This window comes from Cinclus cinclus, chromosome 3 (assembly GCF_963662255.1).
Source record: "Cinclus cinclus chromosome 3, bCinCin1.1, whole genome shotgun sequence".
Lineage (NCBI taxonomy): Eukaryota > Metazoa > Chordata > Aves > Passeriformes > Cinclidae > Cinclus > Cinclus cinclus.
In genome coordinates, this window is record NC_085048.1 from 33,436,989 (window position 1) to 33,447,230 (window position 10,242).

The window sequence follows — 10,242 nt, forward strand, 5'->3', positions numbered from 1 at the left end:
GATGGAAAGCTTCCTATTGGGATCACATGGAGACATGACAGTCTTGGGTTTTCCAGATGGAATTTTTAGGGAAACACAGGAGTTGACGCCTTTGCTCCACAAGCCTCCAGTTGCATGGTAGACATCACTCATAAACTGTGCAGACTCACTCAGAATTCTCTTCTTGCTAAAGGAAGAGCTATGGTGTCACTCTCAGTAGAGGCAGAGGTAAAACATTTTTAAAAAACAACAAAAAAAAGAATATATTTTTAAATATTTTTCTTTTTCTAATGCCTGACCAATGACTAATGTGTTTGGCCATTTTGATGAAAAACCACTAGGATTTTTGTGGCTGTAAAGAGAAAGCAGGAATGATGGACCTTCAAGGAGAAGAGGAGGCTCACATGTTTATAAACTTTTTTCTTTTAAAAATAAAATAACCATGGAAAAAGACTCCTTAAGATGGAAACAGGAGCTCTCTGTAAAGGCTCTTCATGCTGATCAGCAGCGACGAGATGTAGAAAAATACCAGCGACAGAAAGATCACTTCATTTGCAAGTGTAATTATCTCCAAGAGAGGTGTTCGTACAGCCACAGACATTACTTTCCTTGCCACTCATTACTGGTGGTTAGTGTAAGGGATGTCATGAACATGCAGGTAAATGAGGAAGCAGGTAACTAACCTACAGCACTTTAATGGTTGCCTATTGAACACTTGGCCTCCTGGGGAAGCAGCATAATACCCTGAGATGCAATATAAAACATTTATAGGCTCCCTTTGAAAAGGCTTCCAGAGGGGAAGGTTCAGCTTTTCCATTTTGTTGCAGAGTGTTTTGCTAGAAGAAATGCACTGTGAAGAAAGGGGCAAGCAGAGAAAGTTAGCAGTAATTATCATGCTTTAGGGCTTTTTGTTAGCAACTTCCTTGGTTGTTTCTACAAACCAAAGTATCTCAAAGCAATAGCATAAGTAGAAACAGTAATTCCCGTTTAAAAAAGGAATAGATTATATTTTAACAATGTTTTTCAAGCATCATATATAGCTATCTCTGAGTTTCAAACTGATTGCAACTACCAGACAGACAAAGCCTCATGTGTCAAGTGCAGAGCCTACTGACATATTCTGACAAGCATTTGGAATATCTGATATACCTTACTGGTGAGGAAAACATGACTTCATTTACTTGCCAGTTAAAACAGTTAAATAACATATACAGCACATGATTTTTCTCACTTGGTATGGTATGATCTGTGACATGTGACAGGACATCCACTTTATTTTATTTGGTTAGGAAAACTTAACCAAATCTAGTAATATGATGTAAAAGTAAAAAAAAGAAATAGCTTAATAGGCAATCAAATTATTTACATTTAGTTTCATGTCATCATCCAGCCTCCCGAGGAAAGAATTTTATAACCTGTCCAAATTTATGCTGAATTTTACCATCTGAAGACATGTATTTAAAAGGAGCAATTTTGAAAGAGAAATCCCATTTTAATTGCATTTTAATCCACCCACAGATATGCTGCATTTTATTGATTTGATTAGCTGAAGGCCATTCCTCTTGTATACTCAGAAATGCAAATTTTTGAATCTCATCAGGCAATTTCACTTATGCAAGTCAAGTATGTAGAAACATACATTGAATAGAGCAAAATCCAAAAAATCCTTTCCCTGCCTCCAGCCTATGCTCATTCTTTCTAATAAGTTATCATTACTCTGAGCCATGTTTGCACATCCTGTCTCCTCAGGGAGAAGAAGGGTCACAACAAGGAGATGTTCTAAGTGCCACTTGTCTCCATTTCATACCTGAAATCATTTTTAATGAGCACATTCACTTGTTTCAGGGCAATGCCCACCAAATCGTATCCCTCTGGGCCAGAACACATGAGAGTCTTTAGCAAGGGTGTGTGCCTCTGGAGCAGACCAAAAAGAGGCTTGCAAAAAGAGGTCTACAAAAGATCCCATGATAAATTGCTAGCTGAAGTCAGTTGCATTTGAAATATGTGCTGGTGTGCATCATTATTCTGCTTGCAGCATTTGTATGGGAAAGTTCAGTAAACTAGGCTACAAAAATTTATTACCAGTTTGAATGTGGACAAAAATAGTGAGTTCTTGTGTTTCCTGACTCGGGTGATGATGGACAGTAAGAGCATATAGTACTCCCAAGTACAGAAACCCACAGAGCTTTATTTAGTGTGACCTGTCACTGTGCCCCTACACATTTCTAACAAGGCAGCAGCATTTGCTGGTGCACTGCACAGTGAAGTGCTTTGGCTTTAAAAGTAGCATAGAGGGTATTTCTTATATGCACGAACATAAACTATGGTACTAGGTGCTGCAGGGAATTTAAGAAAAGAAATTATAGAAATAAGGAGTTATAGAAAAGAATTTAAGTTGGAAAAAATTTAAGTTAGTTTTGTTGAGAAAACTCAACAAAGATTTAGGAAGATTTAACTCTGTTCTCCCTATAATGTTGGCTGGAGGCCCACTGTTCCCCATCCACCCTTTACTTCTGTGTCCTTTCATACCCAGAAACCCACCTGTATTTTCCTCTACAAGTTTGTAGAAGCCAGCACAGGGTTGCTCCAGACAGCACAACAGTGGGACTCCTTGATCCCAGTCCAGGGGAGCCCTGCTGCCAGTGACGCAGTGAAGAAGGAACAGTGCTGGTGCAACGGCAGGAGATTTCCTGTACAATATTAGTCTCACTCTTTTGGGACTGCACAGAGCCAATTAGCCCTGTAGCATGGATTTTCCTTTTACGTCCTCTAACTCTTCCGTACTTGTCACAGAAGTGAGGTGAGCCTGCTGCTGCAGCAGAAAACACATACACTGTGTTTCTTAGAAAAAAAATGAAAAAATAAAAAGGATTTCATGTTTCCTGAGAAGTCACCTAAGTTTTACTATCACTATTTACAATTAGACCAATGCAGTAGTCTTCAAAATAAAGGATAAACCACCCTTCCTGATGACATCGCTCATTTCCCCCCAGTGACAGAAACGTTCAAGGAAAGATTTGCTGTGGGGACTGAGCAGGACATGGTACAGGAAAGCCTTATGAAGATAGTGCTTCTGCTCCATCTCAGACTAAATAAATCTAGCAGAGATGCATACAAACATGTTTTTATCCTGCCCATGCTTCTAACTGAAGAAATGGACTTTGGAGACCTTGTGTTTCTTCTCCATAGTCTCTGAACTCAGTCATTTTCAATAAAAAGTGTCATAGCAGTAGAAGAATTTGAAAACACCTTAGGGCAGCCCTGGTCCTTGCTTGCTGCACTATTTTTCTGCTAGGTGATGAGTTCGTTCTGCTGGTTATTTTGAACGTATTTTGATATTAATCCATTTTACATGAGATAAAGTACAATATTCCTCAAAAGAACCCATAGGAGTAGCAAAGCTAGTTTTGTTTTATACCGGTGTAAGAGGAATCACAAACTCAGATTCATAATGTGAAATTTATTGCTACCTGGTAATTGTTGACTCTCTCCTCAGTCTGAGGACAATCTAGTTACCTTGTTCCTTTGGTTTTACGAATAGCCTATAGATTCAAAGACTAACTGAATAAAATATCAAAGCAAAGGTAAAGCAGCTGTAGGGTAAAAGTTACAACACAGCTAATACAAGTCTGAAAAAACCATAGTGTAAAAGAAAAGAAAAATGCCATTTCTGGGAATTCAGTAGGGACTAAAAAACTTGATCCTTCTAAATTTGAAGATATTATCACATATGTAATAATTTTCTACAATCTTTAAATTGTTGATGTATTAAGCTTTAGGGTGGAGATGTTAAAGGAGAGTAGACCTGAGACTGTTCTTTGGGCTGCTGTGGGAATTTGAGAGAGAGCTTCTGAACTCCTCTGGGAACCTAATGCTCTGTAATAAATGTAATTCCTGAATTATTAATCAAAAGACCATATACTCTCATAAATTATAAGCAACAGCTGAAGAAGTGACCGGAAGACTATTTGCTGGGATGCCAGGAGAGTGATGCTCAGAATTTCATTGTTTGAGCTGAGATAGACATAGCTACTCTGATTCAGTAGCCTTAGAGCTATTTACTCAACTGCAAGTACTTTCCTGCATTCAAATAGGCTGAATCCTCTATACCCATGCTCAGAGATGGACGAAGGGGAGCAGATACCACCCAGTCTAATTTTTTATGTAGTGACAAATAGTGACATTTGGACCAAGCAGCCTTCTCCATAGTGCCGAGAGGCATTGCACTGAGGCAAGGCACAGCTAACAGGCCGTGCCATGCAGGGCAGTGCTTCCCAGCAGGTTCCTCCACTGCTGCTGCAGATGGCCAGGGTGTGAGCCATCAGCCCAGCAAGGCAAGCTCCTTTAGGGCCTTGCCAGAGCACCTGCAGGAAGGCAGCAAGAGCCAGGAACCACTGCTTTGCCCAGATCTGTTGATGGGTAGGATGTTATCCAAAGGGAAGCAACGGCTTCCAACCTTGATTCTGGTTATTCACTTACTTCCTCTCTCCTTTCAGCACTCTCCAGCTATAACTGAGAAATCTCTATGAAGAGATTGCTGTCTTGTGAGATGGCTACCAAGTTAAGGAAAAACTGAATGTAGTGCCTTTTTCTGTAGGTATTGAGAAATGCCTAAAATCATTGCTGTGGCCCTGGTAAACATTTCATCATTTTAGTTGTGTTTCAAAATAGGAATAGGAGAACTGGGGTTTGTACTGATATGCAAAAGAAGTTGAAGAAATGTGGGATAAGAGAAACCAGATCAGTCTCCAGGAGGTAGGGAAGCAGTGATTTTTACTTGGCTTGTGGCTGTGCAAAGGGATAAGGTGTTGCTTCTGACATTTAAAGAAACAGAGGAGAGAGATCAGAACAGACATGCCAAATTACACTACCCTAATGAGGAACTGCACACATTGTTGGAGATGTGCATTACTATTACCTTACAGCAAATAAGTGGTGGGAAAGAGGCGACCAGAGGCAGCAAACCTTTACGGTGCTCTCTAGAAACTATTTGGCTATAATACTAGAAGAAATGTATCACATGAAGGAATGGTGAAGAGCTGTTTAGTTATTTACCTGTTTAATTATTTTAATAATAAATGACCTTAGGTAGATTATTCCAAAAATCCAGCACAACTGCCTAGAAATTTCCCATTGTCAGTCAAAAAATTAAAAGGCAATTTCTACTCTATTTTTATAACTCTTTTTGAAATTATTTTGCCTGCCTTTTTATGCAGACAGAGAAGGGAGGTGAGACTTAATATTTCTTCAACCCACTTGTGTTGTCTTTGTTGTCTTCTGGCTATTCTATACTTTCCATCATATCAACAGGATTGGACACCTTCAGAGGACCGATCTGAGCATCTGAACTATTTCTCTCTGTGGCTACATGTCCACTGCCAAAGATTTTTGTCCGAGAGAGTAGTGCTTGTTCTCAGGCCAGACCAGGCTGCTAGAACAGAGGGAGCAGCTCAGGCTGCTGTTAGAACAGAGGGACCATGCTGCTCTGCCCAGCCATTTCACCAAGTCTTCCCTGGTTGCCCCATCAGCACTGAGTCCTAATAGCTGCTTTTTAATGGAAACACCTGAAATATGGCAACACCAAGTCCTGTGATCAACGGTCAAGCATAAGCAGTAGGTTCAAGTCCTGGCCATCTGTTTATTAATCAGGGAAGCAGACAGATTGAGTAACCAGCAATTGCTCTTTGTATATAATGCAGTAGCAGGAGAAGAGTTGAGGAGAAAGCAGCTGCTGCCCATTTCTCAGCCCCCTGTTTTGGAACAGCACCACAGTACCCAGATTTTTTAATACAGCCTTTCTGCAAACATGCATCCCTTCATCACGTAAATGGAAAATTGTGCTTGATGTACAGCCCCCTCATAAAAACAAACTGCTTATGCCTGTGGCTATAAGTATATACGCACAGAGAACTCTCTATATCTCTTTATTTATAGATAGAATTATACATCTCTGGAATTAAATTTTCCATGCTTCTGTCCTGTCTGATTGTCCTTTGGTCCCCATACTATGATGATTTCAACATCAGCAGATTCCCAGTGCTTGCTGGGATGATATAACAAGACTATCATGTGTGAATGGAGCCAAGCTTGGTGTGGTTTACACCCAAATGCTCTGGCCTGGATTAGACTATGGAATTAAGTGGTTTGTCCATGGGTTTTCTTTTCGAGAGAACTAACTCCTTTGGTTCAGAAATTAGCTCATAATTAAAAGAAAAAGGCAAACTCCAAAATCCTAGTTTATATGTAGTGTCGCTGCAGGCATCCAGGAAGGAGCTGAGGAGTTAATGATTTGACAGCTCAGCACTCCTCACATGCCTCTCCATCTTCAGCCCACTTTGAAGCAGAGAGGTGGTCCCTCAGAGTGACTGAGGAGGGCAGATTTTGGGAGCAGAAACCCCAGCTACAGCAGCTTCTGAATCTGAATGCCAGAGTTTGTTTCAATGATTCACAAATTATGTACATGTGACATGCACTAAAAATGATCAGTGGTCTCAGGGAGGCAGAGAAGCCAGAAAGGGAAGCCAGAAAGGAATGCCTTGAGTTCTTCAATGGATAAAAGCAGCACAGGTTTGCTCTGCTTCTGGCAGGGGAGGAAGGGGGAATTTCTCTATCTAATGGTACTCCTGCTGTTCCTTGTCAGACAATTCTTCCTGAGTAGGTATCCAAAATACAGGAGCATAATTCTCAATTCTCTACACTGTGTTAAGGACCAGTACTTCTGGTATAAAATCATGAAGAGCACTGTCCCAGAGCAGCAGACACCCATACTATGGATGCTCATGGATGCTCATGGATGCTCAGACATACTGTCTCTGGTTCCAGTGTGCAGTAGAGAGCATGAAGTGCTCAAGAGGTTCAGAGAGCCTTGGGAAGGGATGCAAAGTCCCTGGGGCCATGAAAGCACAGACATGAGCTGGCCTGGTGCCATGGCTGGTAGACAGCTGGGTACTCTCCTTAGGCTTTCCCACTAATTGTGTGCAAACCCCATCATGCTGGGTGTTCACCATTTCCACACAGAGCCCAGTGCCTCAGCCATGCTCCAGCCTCTGCCTGGGGCTGAGTGCTGTGCCTGCAGATGCATGCTAGGAAGGAAGGAAGGTGTGTGGTGTGAAGCTACATTTTTCTCCACAGGCATTTTTCTGAGTCAGGCATGTGACCTCCAAAAAGTGGAGGAGCTCTCCTTCCTCTTTTCTTATCACGCAGGTTTGTTGCTCAGTAGGTAAGCTGTTTTCAAAAATAACTGTGAAGCTCTTCACTTTCCTGCTGCAATCAAGCAAGGAGGCAATTACTTAGTTCTGCTTCTAAGACAAGGGATTTTGGATCCTTCTCCATATTCCTAAATTAGGTAAAGGCAGAATTTTTTCTGCTTCAAACCATTTTCTTCTTTCTCACAGCTAGTAAGAAAGAGATTTTTTTATTTTCTCCAATGTTCCTCTGTGTTTGTGGCCACTTAAGTCCCAAGCTACTCTTTCCCAAACACACAAGGGGAAGAAAAATCACCCTCTTAAGGAAACTTCCCAGTTGGCAGCAGACGGACAATATTTTAAGATTAAGCTATGCAACATTTTCTTAAGTTTAATTCATCAATGATCACAAAATCAAAAAGTGCTTATCTTTCCCTTTTTTTGAAAAAAAATGCATTGATTTAACTGCAAAATCAAATACAAGAACAAAAAAATGACAAAAATAGTGTTCTAATGAAGACTAGCATTCACATTTAAGTATATGCAATATTCAATTCCCTTATTTTTATTTGACCAAAAAAGATGGTATCCATCTGTTATTTTGTTGATTTTTTAATGTAATAGAAGTAAAAGCTACCTTCAAAGACGTGAGGTAATGTCCATCAATAATTCACTCTCGATGGCTATAGTGTTTAAAGATAATCACCCACTGGACCATTTATTAGCCCTGACAGAATTAATACAGTGTCAGATATCACTGAAAGGCCTGGAGGATTAAGGCACCAACCCTGCAAACTCTGACATGCTTGCCAGTCAAATTAGTCTCCAGGACATAGTTAAACCAGGTCATAACCCTTTGCTTGAAGTAAATGCATTTAAGTCTGTTCATGCTTTGGATCATTGCCTCTCTGGCTGCAGGGAAAGTAAAAGAGCTAGCTCAGCACTGGAAGAAGAATTTTATATAAATGTAATATACCTTTTTTTGATACATCATATAACAGATACAGTCTGTATCATTTGTCTATAAAACTGTAGTTATATACTCTTGTAAAATATTGAAAAGAGTAGAAGTAAAAAAAAAAAAAATCAGACTGGTTGAATCTTTAAGTGAGGTTAGGAATCCAGTAAGCAGACCTCACTCAGCAATTACTTTAAATCCTTTAGTTATGTACAAGAAAGAAAAATCTTTTTCTTCAGATTCTTGAGTAATATTTGTTTATATAAAAACACCCCATTTGTTTTCTGTTTTGGAGAGTGCCATAAAATCAGATCGTGCTGCTATAGCATCGGGATGCATTTTAGTCTTGTATTAACTATGATGTCCCTGATTTTCTGTGCATCCAAGGAAATAAAAAACCCAACTTACAAATATTGTTTTTTCCCTAACTTAACACCTTGTCATATTGAGCTAACTGGTAATATATTATGATTAGAAGCAATGATGCTAAAGGAGGAGAAAAATGAAAGACTGAATATTAAATCTGATCCACATGTCCAGGTCAATGTTGCTGCCTCGTGTAGCAAATACTCTTTTATTGGCAATACCCACCCCTTTCTCTGATCTGCCATATCGAACCACACACTGGTTGACAAGTGTACATTAGTCTCATTTAGCATTCCCTCTCCTGGAACAGCAAACAGGACAATAATTGGGTTGGGCTGTGTTTGGAGAGGAGCCCCATTACTGCCCGTGCTTGGCCAATGACTCCTTCAAGCTGCCCATGCACCTGAGGGGAGCAAACAGCTTGTCAGCAGCAGCAACATCCCTGACCCAGTGCCCAAGCTCTCCATGCCCAACAGCCCAGGCAGGAGGAGGAGGAGGAGGAAGAGACTGTCCCTCATCTCCTGCCCAGCTGGTGCTGCCCCGCTGTGCCCTGTGGAGCCATCTCCCAGCCACCCCTGCCACAGCATGGCTTTATCTTCCCTTTGCAGCCACCGGCTCTCTGCTTCCTGGAGGGCAAGAAGTTCCTGCCAGAAGCACAACAGACATTTTATTGCTGTGTCAATGTCATGAGCCGCTGGAACAGAGCCATGGAAACTTCTTCTAGAGCTGGAAAATTAAACCTTTTTATTATTATTATTTTTAACAAACTGGGGAAAACTAGTAATGCACTTTGCTGCAGCAGCATGTATAGAGCAAACTGTGACCCACAGTGATGCATTGTGCAAGTAAAACAAGACTGAATGCCTCTAGCTCAGCTCAAAGAGGCTGAGCTTTACTTGCTTAGGTCATGCTTGGCTTAAACTCATCCATTTAATTGTTAAAATATTCATACTTAGTCCTAGAAAATCCCTTCTACCCTGGAAGTAAGGTCTCAGTAAGGTTTTTTTTGTTTTTTTTTTTTTTTTGCTGATTTTCACACTCTTACCAGAGTAAAGAATCTGATTTCTCTTTTTCCAACAGATCTAATTTACATTTATCTTACAGCTACAGCTTCTGATACAGAATAAGCATTCATTTCTTCCTTACAAAATACAGAATCTGAACGAAAACATGGGTAGTATCTAATATTCGAGAAGAATTGAAAGTAGAGAAAGGGAACATTGGTTCTCATCAATTTTTTGTAGAAAATCCATAATGTCAGATTATGACAGAATGTCCAGTATTATGAACTAATAAAACCCAGCCCATTACTACATGACTGTTCTGAAGGCAATTAGTATGCTGGATAGCTTCTTATATTTTAAATAAGTGATCTTATTAATTATATAGAGAGAAATTTTTGTGCACTGTAAGAGATTTGAGTGTCATTGTTTTGCCATCAAGACCAAAAACACCTTAAAATTCAGACCAAAAAATGCTGAAAATTAATATAAATCCTAAGTTTTTACCAGGAAAGCTAAAGCAGCAGTTTGTTCTATCTAGTTCTATAAAGTGGCATATCCATGTGTTGCAGTACTTCAGAGGTCCTGCTTCCAGAGGCTGTCTCCCAGGTGGACTCTGCTGTCTAACAATGCAGCTGAGCATTGCAGCCTTTTCATCACTGGAGGAACTAATCTGGATGTTTTACAGGGGGAAATGGAGCCAGGGAGAATTCATTTACAGGCCTGCAATACCTTTGATATCTCGACCCTTTTG